Consider the following 19,590-nt stretch of genomic DNA (forward strand, 5'->3'; position numbering starts at 1 on the left):
TTTTTGGGATCCTCAAGGGGGAGGGGGTGCAGCCCCAAGTCGTGGTACACATAGGCACCAACGACATAGGTAGGAAGACAGATGGGGATTTAAGGCAGAAATTCAGGGAGCTAGGGTGGAAGCTTAGAGCGAGAACAAACAGAGTTGTTATCTCTGGGTTGTTGCCCGTGCCACGTGCTAGCGAAGTGAGGAATAGGGAGAGAGAGGAGTTGAACACGTGGCTGCAGGGATGGTGTAGGAGGGAGGGTTTTGGTTTCCTGGATAATTGGGGCTCTTTCTGGGGTAGGTGGGACCTCTACAAACAGGATGGTCTTCACCTGAACCAGAGGGGTACCAATATCCTGGGGGGGGGGGGGAGATTTGCTAGTGCTCTTCGGGGGAGTTTAAACTAATTCAGCAGGGGGATGGGAACCTAAATTGTAGTTCCAGTGTGCAGGATGTTGAGAGTAGTGAGGGCAGAGATAAGGTTATAAGGACACAAGAGGGCACTGGCAAGCAAGAGCTTGGTTTAAAATGTGTCTACTTCAACGCCAGGAGCATCCGGAATAATGTGGGTGAGTTTGCAGCATGGGTTGGTACCTGGGATCTCGATGTAGTGGCCATTTCAGAGACATGGGTAGAGCAGGGACAGGAATGGATGTTGCGGGTTCCGGGATTTAGATGTTTCACGAAGAACAGAGAAGAGGGTAAAAGAGGGGGGCGGGGGGGGGGGGGTGTGGCATTGTTAATCAAGGAAAGTATTACAGTGGCAGAAAGGACGTTTGAGGACTCGTCTACAGAGGTAGTCTGGGCCGAGGTTAGAAACAGGAGAGGTGAGGTCACCCTGTTGGGAGTTTTCTATAGACCTCCAAATAGTTCCAGAGATGTAGAGGAAAGGATAGCAAAGATGATTCTTGACAGGAGCGAGAGTAACAGGGTAGTGGTTATGGGGGACTTTAACTTTCCAAATATTGACTGGAAATACTATAGTTCGAGTACTTTAGATGGGTCTGTTTTTGTCCAGTGTGTGCAGGAGGGTTTTCTGACACAGTATGTAGACAGGCCAACCAGGGGCGATGCCACATTGGATTTGGTACTGGGTAATGAACCCGGCCAGGTGTTAGATTTAGACGTTGGTGAGCACTTTGGTGATAGTGATCACAATTCGGTTAGGTTTACCTTAGCGATGGGCAGGGACAGGCATATACAGCAGGGCAAGAATTATAGCTGGGGGAAAGGAAATTATGATGCGATTAGGCAAGATTTAGGATGCGTAGGATGGGGAAGGAAACTGCAGGGGATGGGCACAATCGAAATGTGGAGCTTATTCAAGGAGCAGCTACTGCGTGTCCTTGATAAGTATGTACCTGTCAGGCAGGGAGGAAGTTGTCGAGCGAGGGAGCTGTGGTTTACTAAAGAAGTTGAAGAGCTTGTCAAGAGGAAGAAGAAGGCTTATGTTAGGATGAGACGTGAAGGCTCAGTTAGGGCGCTTGAGAGTTACAAGCTAGCCAGGAAGGATCTAAAGGGAGATATAAGAAGAGCAAGGAGAGGACACGAGAAGTCATTGGCGGATAGGATCAAAGAAAACACTGAGGCTTTCTATAGGTATATCAGGAATAAAAGAATGACTAGAGATAGGTTAGGGCCAAACAAGGATAGTAGTGGGAAGTTGTGTGTGGAATCGGAAGAGATAGGGGAAGTGTTAAATGAATATTTTTCGTCATTATTTACTGTGGAGAAAGAAAATGTTGTCGAGGAGAATACTGAGATACAGACTACTGGGCTAGATGGGATTGAGGTTCACAAGGAGGAGGTGTTATCAATTTTGGAAAGTGTGAAAATAGATAAGTCCCCTGGGCCAGATGGGATTTATCCTAGGATTCTCTGGGAAGCCAGGGAGGAGATTGCAGAGCCTTTGTCCTTGATTTTTATGTCGTCATTGTCGACAGGAATAGTGCCGGAAGACTGGAGGATAGCAAATGTTGTCCCCTTGTTCAAGAAGGGGAGTAGAGACAGCCCTGGTAATTATAGACCTGTGAGCCTTACTTCGGTTGTGGGTAAAATGTTGGAAAAGGTTATAAGAGACAGGATTTATAATCATCTTGAAAAGAATAAGTTCATTAGAGATAGTCAGCACGGTTTTGTGAAGGGTAGGTCGTGCCTCACAAACCTTATTGAGTTTTTTGACAAGGGGACCAAACAGGTGGATGAGGGTAAAGCCGTGTATGTGGTCTATATGGATTTCAGTAAGGCGTTTGATAAAGTTCCCCACGGTAGGCTATTGCAGAAAATACGGAAGTATGGGATTGAAGGTGAATTAGTGCTTTGGATCAGAAATTGGCTAGCTGAAAGAAGACAGAGGGTGGTGGTTGATGGGAAATGTTCATCCTGGAGTTTAGTTACTAGTGGTGTACCGCAAGGATCTGTTTTGGGGCCACTGCTGTTTGTCATTTTTATAAATGACCTGGATGAGGGTGTAGAAGGGTGGGTTAGTAAATTTGCGGATGACACGAAGGTCGGTGGAGTTGTGGATAGTGCCGAAGGATGTTGTAGGTTACAGAGGGACATAGATAGGATGCAGAGCTGGGCTGAGAGATGGCAAATGGAGTTTAATGCGGAAAAGTGTGAGGTGATTCACTTCGGAAGGAGTAACAGGATTGCAGAATACTGGGCTAATGGGAAGATTCTTGGTAGTGTAGATGAGCAGAGAGATCTTGGTGTCCAGGTACATAAATCCCTGAAAGTTGCCACCCAGGTTAATAGAGCTGTTAAGAAGGCATATGGTGTGTTAGCTTTTATTAGTAGGGGGATCGAGTTTAGGAGCCACGAGGTCATGCTGCAGCTGTACAGGACTCTGGTGCGGCCGCACCTGGAGTATTGCGTGCAGTTCTGGTCACCGCATTATCGGAAGGATGTGGAAGCTTTGGAAAAGGTGCAGAGGAGATTTACTAGGATGTTGCCTGGTATGGAGGGAAGGTCTTACGAGGAAAGGCTGAGGGACTTGAGGTAGTTTTCGTTAGAGAGAAGGAGGAGAAGAGGTGACTTAATAGAGACATATAAGATAATCAGAGGGCTGGACAGGGTGGACAGTGAGAGCATTTTTCCTCGGATGGTGATGGCAAACACGAGGGGACATAGCTTTAAGTTGAGGGGTGATAGATATAGGACAGATGTCAGAGGTAGTTTCTTTACACAGAGAGTAGTAGGGGTGTGGAACGCCCTGCCTGCAACAGTAGTAGACTCGCCAACTTTAAGGGCATTTAAGTGGTCATTGGATAGACATATGGATGAAAATGGAATAGTGTAGGTCAGATGGTTTCACAGGTCAGCGCAACATCGAGGGCTGAAGGGCCTGTACAGCGTTGTAATGTTCTGTGTTCTATAACTCTCTGCAGCATCTCGCTGTGAAAGATTGAACTTTATCTCATTTCTTTTTCAGCTGGGAGTCAGTGCGGCTCAGTGGGACTTCTAGCTGCCTCCCACCTCACAATCCATCAGTGCTGAGAAAGCAATGGGAAATATTACTCATGGTTGAGCAAGCAGAGGACACCGATTTAAGGTGAATGGGAAAAGAACCAAAGGCAACATGAGGAAAAACCTTTTTTATGCTGCAAATGGTTAAGATCTGATATGTACTGCCTGAGAGTGTGACGGAGGAAGATTCAACCATAGCGTTCAAAAGGATATATGATAATTATCTGAAGGGAAAAAAATTCAGGTTTTCATTGAATACATGAGGATGTGGCATGAGCTGAGTTGCTTGTGCAGAGAGGCAGCACAAGCACGATGAGCTGAATCCCTCCTTTTGTGCTGTAAGTATTCTGTGATCTATGATTCTATACAAAGTGAAACCAACACTCACAGATGAGAAACTGACAGGTACAGTGTAAACCCCACACTAACAAACCAGCAAATGCCAGGGACAGAGTAAAACCAACAGTCCCAGACAAGAAACTGACAGATACTGTGTGAAACCCAAAAATCACTTATCAGGATTTGGCAGTTAATGTGTAAAAACCTCTCTTCAATATCCATCCTGCAAGGTACAAAGAAAATTAGGTACAAACCCAGGCTCATACTTCGAAGACTGAGAGATAAAGAGCAAAACACAGACTCACCTACAAGAGGCTGACAAGTACAGAGAATAAAATAGAGGGGGTGCAGATTAAAAACACATGCATGTAACGGATACTGATAGGGATAGAATCAAACCCTTTCTCACACATGACACGAAAATTGGTGGTGTCGTAAATAGTGAGGAGGAAAGCCTTAGATTACAGGCCAATATAGATCGTCCGAGGCAGAGAATATAAGAGCAGGGAGGTTATGACGGAGCTGTATAAAATGCTAGTTAGGCCACAGCTGGAGTACTGTGTACTGTTCTGGGCACCACACTATAGGAAGGATGTGATTGCACTGGAGAGGGTGCAGAAGAGAGTCACCAGGATGTTGCCTGGGCTGGAGCATTTCAGCTATGAAGAGAGACTGAAAAGACTAGCATTGTTTTCCTTAGAGCAGAGAAGGTTGAGGGGAGATAAGATTGAGGTTTACAAAATTATGAGGGGCATTGATGGGTTAGATAGGAAGAAACATTTTACCTTCACGGAGGGGTCAATAGCCATTTGGCATAGATTTAAGGTAAGGGGCAGGAGGTTTAGATGGGATTTGAGGAAAAAAATTTTACCCAGAGGGTGGTTGGAATCTGGAACGCACTCCCTGAAGAGGTGGTAGAGGCCGGAACCCTCACAACATTTAAGAAGTATTTAGATGAGCACTTGAAATGCTATAGCATACAAGGCTACGGGCCAAATACTGGAAAATGGGATTAGAATAGTTAGGTGCTTGATGGCCAGCACAGACACAATGGGCTGAAGGGCCTGTTTCTGTGCTGTATAACTCTATATCAGAAACTGATAGATCTGGACAAAAGCTGATGTTCACATACAAGTTGTTGAAAGATATGTGGTGAAACTCACATTTTTTTTATTTCCAAAATATACTTTATTCACAAAAATCTGTAAAAATTACATTCCCAAACAGTTTAAAACAGCATCAAGTCAGAAAATACAAACAGTGCAAAGGTGATCAGTTTCCTTCAATACAATCATGAGTTACCTCACAACCCTTCCATTTCATTGTCATGCCATATATATTTTTACATTTACACAAAATTTCTCCGATACAGTTCGAGGGATTTCCCATGGATCCAGACCCTCAGTTCAGCTTGGTGGGGGACCTTCCACTGTGGTCTTTCCCCATTGAGCCTTTGCTGCGGCTGCCCCAAGCTTTAGTGCGTCCCTCAGCACGTAGTCCTGGACCTTGGAGTGTGCCAGTCTGCAACATTTGGTGGTGGACAACTCTTTGCGCTGGAAGACCAGCAAGTTTCGGGCAGACCAAAGGGCGTCTTTCACCGAATTGATAGTCCTCCAGCAGCAGTTGATGTTTGTCTCGGTGTGCATCCCTGGGAATAGCCCGTAGAGCACAGACTCCTGTGTTACAGAGCTGCTTGGGATGAACATCGACAAAAACCACTGCATCTCTTTCCACAAAGTTAACTCACATAGCAATAGCAGAAACAGTCACAAACCAAAAACTGAAACATACAGAGTAAAAACCCACATTCTCACACCAGAAATTCACGGCTACAAAGTGAAGCTGACTCTCTCCTCCCAGGCACTGACAGGTACAAAAGAAAACACACACTAACATACCAGGAAATGAAATGTAGGAAATAAAACCTGATTATCATGTCAGAGATTGGCATTAATGATAGTTGTGGTACCCAGAATGCTCTGCGCTCTAGAATTTGCCTTGTCTCTGATAAGGAGCAGGCGCGGTAGTGGCTGAGCTCCATCTGCAGCTGGAGCGGAATATTCACAAAGTGCAGGGAGACCGTGCCCGTAGCGGGTGCACACAGCTGGAGCAGGGCGTCAAGGCCACAATAGGATGGAACAATCCCGTTTGTGTCCCTGCGGGTGGCGGTGAAGCTTTTCCCTGTGAGGCTTCCCGAAACTGCCCGCCAGCAAGGTCAACTGACCAGAGAGCGTCTGTAAATGGATCGGAATTGGGGATTGAGCAGGGAGCGTCTCTAAATGAATAAGATTTGGGGACTGGGCAAGGAGCGTCTGTAAATGGATAAGAATTGGGGATTTGGCAGGGAGCGTTTTTTTATCCGTTCGTGGGATGTGGGCGTCGCTGGCTCGATCTCAGCTACAGTAATGTGTCCAGTTCTGGGCACAAGGTTTCAGAAAGGACATCAAAGCTTTTGAGACAGTTCGGAGGAGATTTACGAGAATGATACCAGAGATGAGGGGTTTCAGTTCTCTGGACAGGGTGGTGAAGCTGGGATTGTTGGCCAAAAATGTCAAGGGGAGGTGAGGAGAGATCTTTTTACCCAGTAACTGATTCGGATTTGGAATGAATTGTCTGACAGGGTGGTGGAAACAGATTCAATTATAACTTTCATAAAGGAATTGGACAAATATTTCAAAGTGAATTTCTCCAGGACTATGGGGAAATAGGCAGGGGGTTGGACGAATTGCATAATTTTTTTCACAGATTCAGCACAGGCACAAAAGACCGATTGGCCTCCTTCTGTGCTGTATGATTCTATGAAATAGTGACAGTCAGGGCAGGTCTGTATAAGAAGGAGAAATGGAGACAGGTCAGGGAGAGCACATCATCAAAACTGGGAGATACTACATTGGACAGGGAGGGTCGGAGGGGGAGAGAGCAGGTGCATACGGTCAGAATCAGCACCTTCAGGGGAAGAGAGAGAGAGGAACCAGTGAGTGTAGAAGTGAACCCAGCCAGAGTCAACCTGCTGAAACACCAGTGAGTTCACACTGGGGAGAGATCATTCACCGGCTCCGTGTGTCGGAAGGGGTTCATTCAGTCATCCAACCTCACTGAACATCAACTTGTTCACACTGATCAGAGACCTTTTTAATGTCCTGACTGTGAGAATAGCTTTAAAATCAGTAATGATCTGCTGAAACACCAACACACTCACTCTGGGGAGAGGCCGTTCCCCTGCCATGTGTGTGGGAAGGGATTCACTCAGTCATTCAATCTGCTGCAACATCAGCAAGTTCACATGTAACTGCAGGGGTTGGATTCTGCTGTTGTTGCCGCTATTCATCACTTTCAGAGACAAAGTTGGGTCTTACTTTATAACCAGTGTAGTCCAGAGCAAAAGCGTCTTCTTAATGTTGAGATAAATGGGAGAAGAAACCGGGAAGTGGCGGCGAGGATGGGGGAGGTGCTGCACCATCACTTTAATGGTGCACCCTCCCTCCCCCGGGGTCCTCGCTGCACGTCCGCCAGGCCTGGTGTCTCTGATTGGGGTCGTGAGAGCCAATGAGACTCGGTGCAGCTGAGGCTGCGCTCACCCCCGCTCAGCTCTGTTGTGATATTTAAAATACGAAAGGCCTGTTGGACTGAGAGCTGATCTGGAATTTTAGAAAGCAGCATTACTGGAGGCTCATTGCTGCTCAGCACAATCTCACCCCCAATCCTGGGAATTGTTGATTCTGACACCCTGTAGTTCAGTTCTGCAATTAACTAGAGGGGGAGATGTGTGAGCAGAGAAACAGAGCGACATGAAAACACAGCTGGACAGATGTGCAACAGGTCAATCCACTGTTACAATAACTCCATCACTGACTCCCTCCTGACAGTAACCAGCCCTTTCACAGAGACTGTGGGTGGCTCTGAAAAGAGCCTTTGGTTTATTAGATGTCATTTCGGCCGCTTTACTTTTTCTGGGAGCTCTGAGTGCTGGTTTTCTTGGGCAGCAGCAAGGCCTGGATATTAGGCAGCACCCCGCCCTGAGCGATGGTCACGTCTCCCAGCAGCTTGATGAGCTCCTCGTTGTTGCGGACGGCCAGCTGCAGGTGTCTGGGGATGATGCGGGTCTTCTTGTTGTCCCGGGCCACGTTACCGGCCAGCTCGAGGATTTCAGCGGTCAGATACTCGAGCATTTTGCAGCGCCAACATCATCACATTTCCGCAACAAATCCATCTTCGTGCATGCGTGATAAAGCATCATTGGGTATCTAGCCACCCCATCCCCCCACCACTTGGCTGGAGGAAGTGGCTGAATGGGAGATTTTGAAGCTGTAGCTCTCCCCCCTCGGCAACTCACTCCAGGCCTCGACGATTCCCCCCCTCAGCCGCTCGCTCCAGACCTCGCTGCTCGCCCCCCCACACTCCCCTGGCCAGTTGTTCCTCGCTTCGCACCACCCCACTCTCTGGCCACTCGCTCCAGGCCGTGCCGCTTCCCTCCTCTCAGCCACTCTCTCCTCCGTCGCCCCGTCACTCCTTGCGGCCCTCCTGCTTCTGCAGGTGGCGCCTGGTGAAGAAATGTGGGAGCGAGTGTCACGGCCAGAGCTAGCAGCTGTGGGCTGGGCTGGGACAGGGTGGGGGGTGGGGGTGCGGAGAGCGAACAGACAGAGTGCGGAATTTCGCCAGTAGGGAGGAGGGGGAGAAAGCGAGTTGCAGAGAGGGGGAGAGCGGTCAGTGGGGTGGGAGCTAGTAGCTGCGTTCGGGTGAAGTCAATCCTGGTCAGTTATACAAACAAATCACAATAACGAATTGGCAGCACATTTTATCCTCTGCCCGATTTTCCTTTCCATCGATCGGGGTGCTAATTCACTATCTTCCAATGGAAATTCAATCATAAAATTCCTTTTGTATTTAATAGGATTACTGAAATGTTAAATGGATCTGAGGATTACAGTTAGTATTAGCAAACGCACCCGAGTGAATTAGCACCCCAATCGATGGAAAGGAAAATCGGGGAAAGTATAAAATGTGCTGCCAATTCGTTATTGAGATTCGTTGAGTAATTCGATTCTGCCCAACACTGAAATTGGCGGCTTTTTTGAATTCAATCTTTCTGCCAGGACGACAATTTAAGCCAATGATTTGCTGTATTTTCTAATTCGAGGCTCGGCAATTGGTTAAGACATGCGAATGGGAAGAGGGTGACCAATCAGAAGTGGGCTCTGGATAGCGCGGGCTCAAACTGCGGGAATTCCAGGTCCCTGAATGAATGAGCTGAAACTGATCAGTTTCACAAACCCTGTCAGTTTCAGTGCAGGAAACACCGTCTCGGGAGAAATAACATCACAAGTGGGTCTGGTTCCAGTGACGGCTGCTGCAAAACTCCCGGATTCTCTCATTGCAGCGAAATCATTTTGAAATTCTATGAAAACAATGAGTGATTCTGGAGGAGTGATGGCTTTTCACTGAGGGCATGTGTCGACTGGAGAAATAACTAACTGTAGAGCCTCGGGCACTGTTTCCACAGCCCGTTCAGAAAATCAAATCCACTGCACATCCTTGCTACAAATTAAATGTCAAATTTGGGGATTCTAGTTTTGTATCTCGAGCACAGCACAGATTTATTCCAGACAGTTCTAAACAGCCTATCCCAGCTCCCGTTTCCAGGTCACTGCTCTCTCTGTGAGGTGGTGGGTGTCTCCTCGAAGAGCATTTGTTGTGTTTGCTGGAAAGGGTCGAGTTGTTCAGCCGCTGAATTCGTGGAGAGTGCGGCCCTGACGTTTCAGAGCGTACACCACATCCATGGCAGTGACCGTCTTGCGCTTGGCGTGCTCAGTGTAGGTGACCGCATCCCTGATCACATTCTCCAGGAAAACCTTCAACACCCCGCGAGTCTCCTCATAGATCAAACCTGAGATCCGCTTGACCCCGCCACGGCGAGCCAGGCGGCGGATTGCTGGTTTAGTGATGCCCTGGATATTATCAGGAAACACTTTGCGGTGCCGCTTTGCTCCGTCTTTGCCCAGTCCTTTCCCTCCTTTACCTCTGCCAGACTTTCTTTTATTAATTTCCAAAATATACTTTATTCATAAAAATCTGTAAAAAAAAAAATACATTACAAAACAGTTCCAAAAAGCACCAAGTCAAACAATACAAAGAGTGCAACGGAGATCAGTTTCCTTCAATACAGGAGTGAGTTGCCACACAACCCTTCCATTTCATTGTCATGCCATGTACATTTTACAGCAAACCAATATTTTCTGGCTACAGTTCGAGTGGTTTCCCATGGATCCAGCTCCTCAGTTCAGCTTGGTGAGGGGACCTTACACTGTGGTCTTTCCACATTGAGCCTTTGCTGCGGCTGCCCCAAGTTTTAGTGCGTCCCTCAGCACGTAGTCCTGGACCTTGGAATGTGCCAGTCTGCAACATTCGGTCATGGACAACTCTTTGCGCTGGAAGACCAGCAAGTTTCGGGCAGACCAAAGAGCGTCTTTCAACGAATTGATAGTCCTCCAGCAACAGTTGATTTTTATCTTGGTGTGCGTCCCTGGGAACAGCCCATAGAGCACAGACTCCTGTGCGACAGAGCTGCTTGGGATGAACCTCGACAAAAACCACTGCATCTCTTCCAAACCTGCTTTGCAAAGACACATTCCAGAAAGACGTGGGCAACGTCTCTTTTCCACCACAGCCACCTCGAGGGCCGCGTGTGGATGGGGTGAGACTTCAGGTGTGCAGGAAGGATCTGACAGGGAGGGCTCTTCTCACCATCAGCCAGGCTACACCTTGGTGCTTGTTTGAAAGTTCTGGTGATGAGGCATTCTGCCAAATGACTTTGGACTTCTGCTCAGGGGACCATCCGACAGGATCCACCATCTCCTTTTCGTGTAGGGCCTTGAGGATATTCCGTGCAGACCACTGCCTGATGGATTGGTGGTCAAAGGTGTTTTTCCACAGAAACTTTTCCATGAAGGATAGGCAGTACGGCACAGTCCAACTGGATGGAGCATTCCACGGCAATATGACCAGGCCCATCCTGTGCAACACTGGGGACAGATAGAACCACAGCACGTAGTGACACTTGAAGTTTGCAAACTGGGGATCTACACACAGCTTGATGCAGCCGCACACAAAGGTAGCCATAAGGATGAAGGCGACGTTGGGTACATTTTTCCCGCCCTTATCCAGAGGTTTGAACATCGTGTCCCTCCGGACCCGGATCATTTTGGATCCCCAGATGAAGCGGAAAATGGCTCAGGTGATCGCCACAGCGCAGGAATGCGGTATGGGCCAGACCTGCTCCACGAATGTGAGCGCCTCGCACCTGATGACCAGGTTCTTACCCATAATGGAGAGAGATCGCTGCTCCCACATGCTCAGCTTATGTTGTACCCTGGCTACTCGCTCCTTCCAGGTTTTGGTGCACGTCTCAGCCCTTCCAAACCATATCCCCAGCACCTTCAGGTAATCTGACCTAACGGTGAAGGGGACAAAGGATCGGTCAGCCGAGTTCCCAAAGAACATGGCCTCGCTCTTGCCGTGTTTAACATTGGCTCCCAAGGCCAGTTCGAGCTGGTCGCAGATGCTCATCACTCTGCGCACAGACAGTGGATCCGAGCATAAAACGGCGACGTCATCCATGTACAGGGAGGTTTTAACCTGAGTGCCTCCGCTGCCTGGGATTGTCACCCCTCTGATGCTCGCATTCTTCCTAATAGACTCAGCAAAGGGTTCAATACTGCAAACAAACAAGACAGGGGAGAGAGGACAGCCCTGTCTGACTCCAGATTGGATCGGGAAACTTTCTGATTCCCACCCATTGATTGAGACTGCACTACTGATGTTTGTGTAGAGTAGTTTGATCCAATTGCAGATTCCCTCCCCAAACCCCATTTTGGAATGCACATCCATCATGTAAGTGTGCGATATCCTGTCAAAAGCCTTCTCCTGGTCCAGGCTGATGAGGCAGGTGTCCACCCTCCTGTCCCGTACATAGGTGATCATATCCCTGAGTAGCGCAAAGCTATCAGAGATTGTCCTGCCTGGTTTAGTATAGGTCTGATCAGGGTGAATCACCAACTCCAGAGCAGACTTGAATCGACTGGCTATGTCTTTTGACAGAATCTTGTAGTCAGCATTAAGCAGAAATTGGGCCACCAATTTCTGATTTCTGTCCTCTCCCCCTTCTGCTTGTCGATGAGGGTGATGATGCCTTTCCTCATGGATTCTAACATGCTGCCAGCCTGGAGCATACTCTTGTTTACTGCCAGGCATGTTGATTCTTTCCTCAAATCAGTGCACAATAAAAGAGACTGATTCTGTCAGGCTCCTTTTTATACAGGCCACCTGGACCTGGCTGAGAAAGGCAGAGTGAGAGCAGGGAGGGGAGGAGACAAGAGTGAAGATTAAACAGAGAGCGAGATGGAGGAGACACCCAGAGTGACAGACAGAGAGAGAACGGCCCCTCATCTTTCAGCTCCACCTCCAGTTTCCTCCGGGCTGCCAATTTCAAACCCTTTATTAACAGTAGAACCAAAACCCAGCTCTCCACACAAACGCTTCCAGACTCGGCCTTCATAGTCAAGGCTTTCCAGAAAGCCGGAGCTTTTAAATATGGTCCCGATGCAATTAACACTCAGTAATATTCCCACCTAAACACAGTCCATTCTATAACAAGAAACCTCCTCAGTAACATCACCATTTCCTCACACATCCGCTTCCTGCAGTTTACAAACACCTTACTGCAGCTGTTTGGGGAATCTCCTTTGTTAAGATTGGAGTTGGAAAGCGGCCTTTACCCGGCAGTGTTATTGTCTCATACTGAATCTGCCAGACATCCTGTTCTCTTTATTGCGAGAGAGAAAGCACGGATTTAGGAAATCTTCATTTGAAATGATCTCTATTGAGAACGAGCCCGGCCGTGGGACAGGTATTCCAGTGCAAAGAGCTGTCCATGACCGAGTGTTGCAGACTGACACATTGCAACGTCCAAGACTATGTGCTGTGGGACGGCATGAAAGCTTGGGGAAGCCACCATGGAGACTCAATGGGGAAAGGCTGCAGTCTGAGGCCCTAGTAGGCCATAGTACAGTGAGGGGCTGGAACCCGTGTAAAACCCCTCGGACTGTTTGCACCAGAGAATGTTTGATGTGTAATGTATTTACTGTAAATATAACCTGTGCAGGCAGGGATAGTGAGATACATCATGTACATTATTGAAGGACACTGATCTGTATTGTACCTTATGTAATATTAAATTTGAACTGCTTTGCAATGTAATTGCACAAATTATATGAATAAAATACATATTGTGCAAAAGAAAGCAGCTTTCCTGTCAACACACACCTTGTCTCAGGGCACAACTTTCCTGTGATCTTGTCATACCCAACTTCGCTCTATATCTTCTGACACACACACTTTACAGTCTGTCATTTCCAAAAACAAGCATTCTAAAATCAAAAGACCTTTTGTTTACTTCTCCTTTCTTTTCATTTCTCCTCTATTCTTCTCAATCACTCCCTTCAACAGTCCTATTCAGATCAAGGTGGAATGTGAATAGTGTCACAACTCACCTGACACTATTATTACCCTTCTTTTCTCTTGTCTCATTCAATGGGAAAGCTTTATTCACCAGTCTGTTGCTGTTTTACACTCTTGCCATACCATCTGGTATTGCATCCATCTGAATTCTGTGCTTTCATGGCCTTACATATCTTTTCCTCTTCTGGATGATTTGTTTGCTTCAGTTCCATTCAACCAGGCTGGACCACAGGGAAGCTTAGAACCTTTGACTTGGACGGGTCCACGTTGATCCATTACATTCAGAATCACCTCCTTGAAATAACTCCATAGTACAACTACAGTAACCACACAGAATCTGCTTCAAACACTCCTCCACATTTTATCTGTTCTGACCGTCAACACCTCCAGCTCTTTTGTTTAAGTGGAACCCATCAGGTGTGTATAGGCTCCTTCTATTCTGAAAGCTGTAGCACTGGTTCAGGGAATTCAGCCCTGTTTCTCTACTCTAAAGGCTCAGCCATGCTTGATCTGCGTGGTATTTTACTTTTATTGCAACGTTACAAGACCTCCAATCCTCTGGAAAATGATGGTCAGACCTTCCACTATTTCTTCCCTGGCTTCTTTCAACAGCCTGGGGTACATTTCATCTGGACCTGGTGATTTATCCACATTCAAGGATGTTCATCCCATTAAGACTTCCTCTCTCCTTAAGTTATCACGTCCAATACTTCACACTCCTCCTCCTTCATAACAATATTTGCATCGCCCTCTAATTCGGGAAAACAGTAAAGTATTCATTAAGGATATTGGCAACATCTTCCACCCCGATACAAAGCTTACATTTTTGATCTTTTATGTGCCCTGCTGTTTGCCTCGTTGCCTCTGACTCTAATGTTTTGTTGCAACATCTTTGGGTCCATTGTTGCTTTGTTTGTCCATGTTCTTTCCTGTTCTCTCTTTGCTCTTCACCGCTGCTCCCAAACGCCTCCAGTGCAGTCAAAACACAAGGTGTCACAAGTGGTATTCGAACCCACGACTCCAGTGGAGACTGTGAACTGAACGCAGTGCCTTAGACCGCTCGGCCATCCTGACTACCTGCGACGTGCTATCAATGCTAAGGAAATTATTCATTCTTTGTGAAAGTATTTGTGAGATTGTGGAAATGTCTGGAAGAGGAAAGACCAGCGGGAAAGCTCGAGCCAAGGCCAAGTCTCGCTCCTCCCGGGCTGGACTGCAGTTCCCGGTGGGCCGTGTTCACAGGCTCCTGAGAAAGGGGAACTATGCTGAGCGTGTGGGTGCCGGAGCCCCGGTCTATCTGGCTGCTGTGCTCGAGTATCTGACCGCTGAAATCCTCGAGCTGGCCGGGAACGCGGCCCGGGACAACAAGAAGACCCGCAACATCCTCAGACACCTGCAGCTGGCCGTCCGCAACGACGAGGAGCTCAACAAGCTGCTGGGAGGAGTGACTATCGCTCAGGGCGGGGTGCTGCCTAATATCCAGGCCGTGCTGCTGCCCAAGAAAACCAGCGCTCAGAGCTGCCAGAAAAAGTAAAGCGGCCAAAATGTCATCAAATAAACCAAAGGCTCTTTTCAGAGCCACCCACAGTCTCTGTGAAAGGACTGGTTACTGTCAGGAGGGAGTCAGTGATGGAGTTATTGGAACAGTGGATTGACCTGTTTCACATCTGTCCAGGTGTGTTTTCAGTTCCCTCTCTGGATTTCGCTCTGTTTCTCTGCTCACACATCTCCCCCTCTAGTTAAGTGAAGAAGTGAACTACAGGGTGTCAGAATCAACAATTTAATAAATCCCGCTGCCTTCGATTTTATAAATCCCGAGACCATCCCGGTACATTAACGGGAACTGGTTCGGAGCTGATGAATTAATTTAATAATGGAAGTGTCCGGGTTAATTCTCTGTTTTTCATTTGGACAGTTTGAATTGTGTTTTTTTTTTCTCTCCGGTGATCTGAGCGCCGCTTCTCAATGAGAATCTGCTCCCGGAACAGAGTAAATGCAGGAAGGAAGAGGCCATTCTCGGGCTGTGTGTTTCTCTCCTAACCTGATCTGTTTAGACCGCACTGTTCCCAGAGGACGGAATCAGTGAGAGTTGTGCACACACAGGAGCTGAGTCCATTGCAGCGCTTTCAGATGTGCCTTCCCCCCGGCCCTCCCTATTCTGCGGACACAGAGCTGTCTGTTTCCCCCGGCGGCGGGATAGAGTCGGGGATTCTCTCCCCGCAGTGTCAGGGTCTGCAGCCCCGGGGAACTGGCGGTTTCAGTCAGAGTGACCGAGCTGCCTGACATATCCTGTGTACTGATCTCCAATGGATTCAAATATTAGTGAACTCATTGGGTAATGTTTGTAAATAACCCTCATGTGAACGGACCCGGCTCCATTAATGCCATCCAAATAAAACTGGGATCCATTTCTTATCCCCAAATGCCAGCTAACGGATCCCAGGAGCGGGGTTGAGATTGTGATGAGCAGCAATGAGTCTCCGGTAATGCTGCTTTCTAAATTCCAGATCAGCTCTCAGTCCTGCAGGCCTTTCGGGAAAGTGATGTGACAAAACAGAAACCATGTTGCCGCCCCTCCAATCTAATGGGTTTGATGATGAACAGAGATGTCAGCTCTTTCCTTTGCTGATTTGGTGGCTCTGAAAAGAGCTTGTTACACTAGTTACTGAAGCTGGGTTTTAGGTGCGTTCCCCGCGGATGCGGCGGGCCAGCTGGATCTCTTTGGCCATGATGGACCGGGATCATTCTGGTGAATCTGCTCATTTTCCGGCAGAAGCATCAGTCGCTGTTTGAACTGTTTAAAGTCAGGGGTGTATTAGCAGCCAGAAAGTGAAGGGCAGTTCATTGCTCCCTGCAGCATTATCCGCCTCTTTCAGGAGAAAAGATCAGAAACCGCTCGTTTCTGTCAGTCCCCGAGAAGCCTGTGAGAAGCGGTTAGTCGCTAATTTGTTCCTTTTACAGAGTGGAAGCTGATATTTGTCCCGTTTTAAATTGCTGAACCGGACCTTCCTCCCGCCGCTTACAGTTAACAGATTGAAAAATGAAAACGATTCCTAAAATCGCGTCAGGATTTTGTGACGGTAAATACAGTAAAACAGAACATAAAATGAGAGGTTTTAAAATTGTTGCCTGAAAATTGAAATTTTCCATCACTTCAATTCCTTCCTGCTCTGGAATTGCCGGGCTTTTTCCAATTGGAAAATCTAAGCCAATGAGAACTTCTATTTACTTATATGTGATTCTCCTATTGGTCAAGAATTGGATTGAGAAGAGGATGACCAATCAGAGACAGAGTCAAACTGCGGGGATTCCAGGCCCCCAGTAACTGAGCTGAAACTGTTCAGATTGACAAACCCTGGCAGCAGCTTCACACATTGGACACTTCACACTGAATCATTCAAGGGCTGGTGTGAGAGAAGCTTTAGATCCTGTCATTACTCTCTGACTCATTATTCATCTAGAACCAAACAATTAGTAAATGTGAAGCAGTGAAGAGACTTTTCACTCTCACTGCAGAATGTGTCATCTGGGGAAATAAGGAACTATTATATTCGGAGATTCCAGGTACATTCCTCCCTGAGCAAATCCATTCCTAACATTCCCGATCACAGCCTATCCCAGCTCCTGTTGTCACCCGACTCCAGCTGAATTGGAGAAACTCATGTGTTGGGGTTTGAGTTGTGAGGTGGGGTTTCTCCGCCAGTGTTACAAACTCTCCCCCTGAATTTGTGAACTGAGACTGCACCGAAGACATCTCCAGTTGGAGTGAGGGCCGGATATCCCTCTGTTTTATTACAGAGAGTGGGGAAAGGGCTGGGTGGAGGGGATGTCAGCGAGTCACCAGGGATCCTGGATTTACCCCAAATCATTTCCATGTGGAATCTGCAGGCGGGGCCGGGACAGGGATCATTTGATCAGGGGATCAGCTCTTTCCTGAGAGATGTGGGTGGCTCTGAGAAGAGCCTTTGTGTTCAGATGTTTCCAAGTTTCCCGCGCTCTTTCACTCCTTTCCAGACCCTGCTTTCTGAGCCTTCGCTGCTTTCGGCTTGACCTTGCTCTTCCATGTCTGCACTTTCTTCAGCGCCTTTCCGCCCGCCGCACTCTTGCCTTTTTTGACCTTCTTCGCAGGAGACTTTTTCTGAAGCGCTGCTTTGTTCACCGCCTTATTTGGCGTTGGCGCCGCCTTGCTGCTCGTTTTCTTGGCTGTTACTTTCTTTGTTGTCACTTTCTTGTCTGCTGGTTTCTTCACTAAAGATTTCTTGTCTGCTGGTTTCTTCACTGAAGATTTCTTGTCTGCTGGTTTCTTCACCTTCTTTCCCACTTTTCCCTGGGTTTTCCTTCTTGCTGATTTTGAAGGATCCGGAGGCTCCCTGTCCCTTGCTCTGCACCAGGGAGCCTTTGTTCACATTCCTCTTGATACTTTGCTTGATCTAGGTCTTGAGCTTCTCCTGAGCGGTGGCAGACCTGCAAGGAATCAACTACCAGCTAGCGTATAAAGCGAGACCAAGGCTCAGGGCCTTCAGTTACCTGGAGGGGAGTCGGAGAGGCAGCGGATCCTGTGAGGAACCACAATCCAGGAAGGATGAGAAGGTCATTGTCAGGGTACAGAGGAGATTAAGTCAAAGATTTACCAGTTTATAAGCAAGCGCAGAGCCAAGGAACGGTGCTGGGGCAGATCAAATAATAGGAAGCTGTGCTCAGTTGGAAGGCAAGAGTGATGAAATGACAGAAGAGATGATGGTGCAAGGCAAAAGTCAGGGAAAGAATAAGCAACATTTTGTAAGCACAGATACCAGGAGTGGGATTTGAACCCACGCAGACACATGTTTAGTGGATCTTAAGTCCAACACCTTAACCACTCAGCCATCCTGGCACGTTAACTCGCCACTGAAAATGAAATTTAATGTGATCCGGGTGCCATCTGGCCTTTGACAAAATCAAGTTATGACTCCTCTCCCATGCTGAATTTGACCCTTCATTATTTATGAACCTCAATCGGATCACCCCTCAGTCTAGGTTTCTCTAAGGTGTAGGGTCCCAACTCTTTTAGTCTAACTTGATAACCAAGATGTCTTATACTGGGAATTCGTCGAATGTCTCTCCTCTGTACCCTTTCCAAAGCCTCAATATCACCCATCATGTGAGGAGACCAAGACTGGATACAATATTCCAAGTGAGTCCTGACCAAGGTTTCATAAAAGGACAAATTCGGGACATCTCAGATACTGAAGGAGTCCGTGTCCAGAAGCAGCAAGACCTGGACAACATTCAGACTTGGGCTGCTAAGTGGCAAGTAACATTCACACCACATAAGTACCAGGCAATGACCATCTCCAACAAGAGAGAGTGTAACCATCTCCATTTGACGTTCAACAGCATTACCATCGCTGAATCCCCCCACCATCAACATCCTGGGGGTTACCATTGACAAAAGCTTAACTGGACCATTCATATACATACTCTGGCTACAAGGGTAAATCAGATAGTGGGAATTCTGTGATGAGTAACTCAGCTCAAGGCACGTGGTGAAATGCTCATTCGGAGAGCTGGAGAAATTGACTGGTCAGGTGGGCAGAAAAGTGGCAAATGGAATTCAACTTGGAGAAGTGTGAGGTGATGCCTTTGGTGAGGTCAAACACAGCAAAGGAAGACACAATTAATGGGTGAATGCTGAGAGGTGTAGAGGAAGTGAGGGACCTTGAAGTGAATGTCCACAAATCCCTGAAAGTAGCAGGATAGGTTGATAAGTTGGTTGAGAAGGCTTATGGAATCTTTCCTTTATTAGCCGATGTATAGAATATAAGAGCAGGGAGGTTATGCTGGAACTGTATCAATCATTATTTAGGCCACAACTTGATTTCTGTGTGCAGTTCTGGTCACCTCATTCCAGAAAGGATGTAATTGCACTCGAGAGGTTACAGAGGAGATTTACAAGGTTGTTGCCAGGACTGGAAAAATGCAGCTATGAGGAAAGATTGGATAGACTGGGTTTGTTCTCCTTGGAATAGAAGAGGCTGAGGGGAGATTTGATTGAAATGTACAAAATTGTGAGGGGTCTGGATAGAATGGATGGGAAGGGTCTATTTACCTTAGTAGGGAGGTCAGTGACTAGGGGGCATAGATTTAAAGTGATGTGTTGAACAATTAGAGGGGAGATGAGGAAAGGTTTTTTCACCCAGAGGGCTGTGGGAGTCTGGAACTCACTGCCTGTAAGGGTAGCTGAGGCAGAAACCCTCAACTCATTTAAAAGGAGTCTGGATGTGCACCTCAAGTACCTGAACCTGC

The 19,590-nt window shown here is 47.4% G+C and overlaps 1 non-coding gene across 1 annotated transcript; it reads right to left on the reverse strand.

Moving 5' to 3' along the window:
• Positions 1-18,095: 18,095 nt before the first annotated feature.
• trnal-uaa (transfer RNA leucine (anticodon UAA)) lies at positions 18,096-18,178 on the reverse strand. Its single transcript has one exon. It is a non-coding gene; the product is annotated as a tRNA-Leu (tRNA).
• Between the last annotated feature and the right edge of the window lie 1,412 nt (positions 18,179-19,590).

Source organism: Heterodontus francisci, unplaced genomic scaffold (assembly GCF_036365525.1).
Source record: "Heterodontus francisci isolate sHetFra1 unplaced genomic scaffold, sHetFra1.hap1 HAP1_SCAFFOLD_58, whole genome shotgun sequence".
NCBI classification, from domain to species: domain Eukaryota; kingdom Metazoa; phylum Chordata; class Chondrichthyes; order Heterodontiformes; family Heterodontidae; genus Heterodontus; species Heterodontus francisci.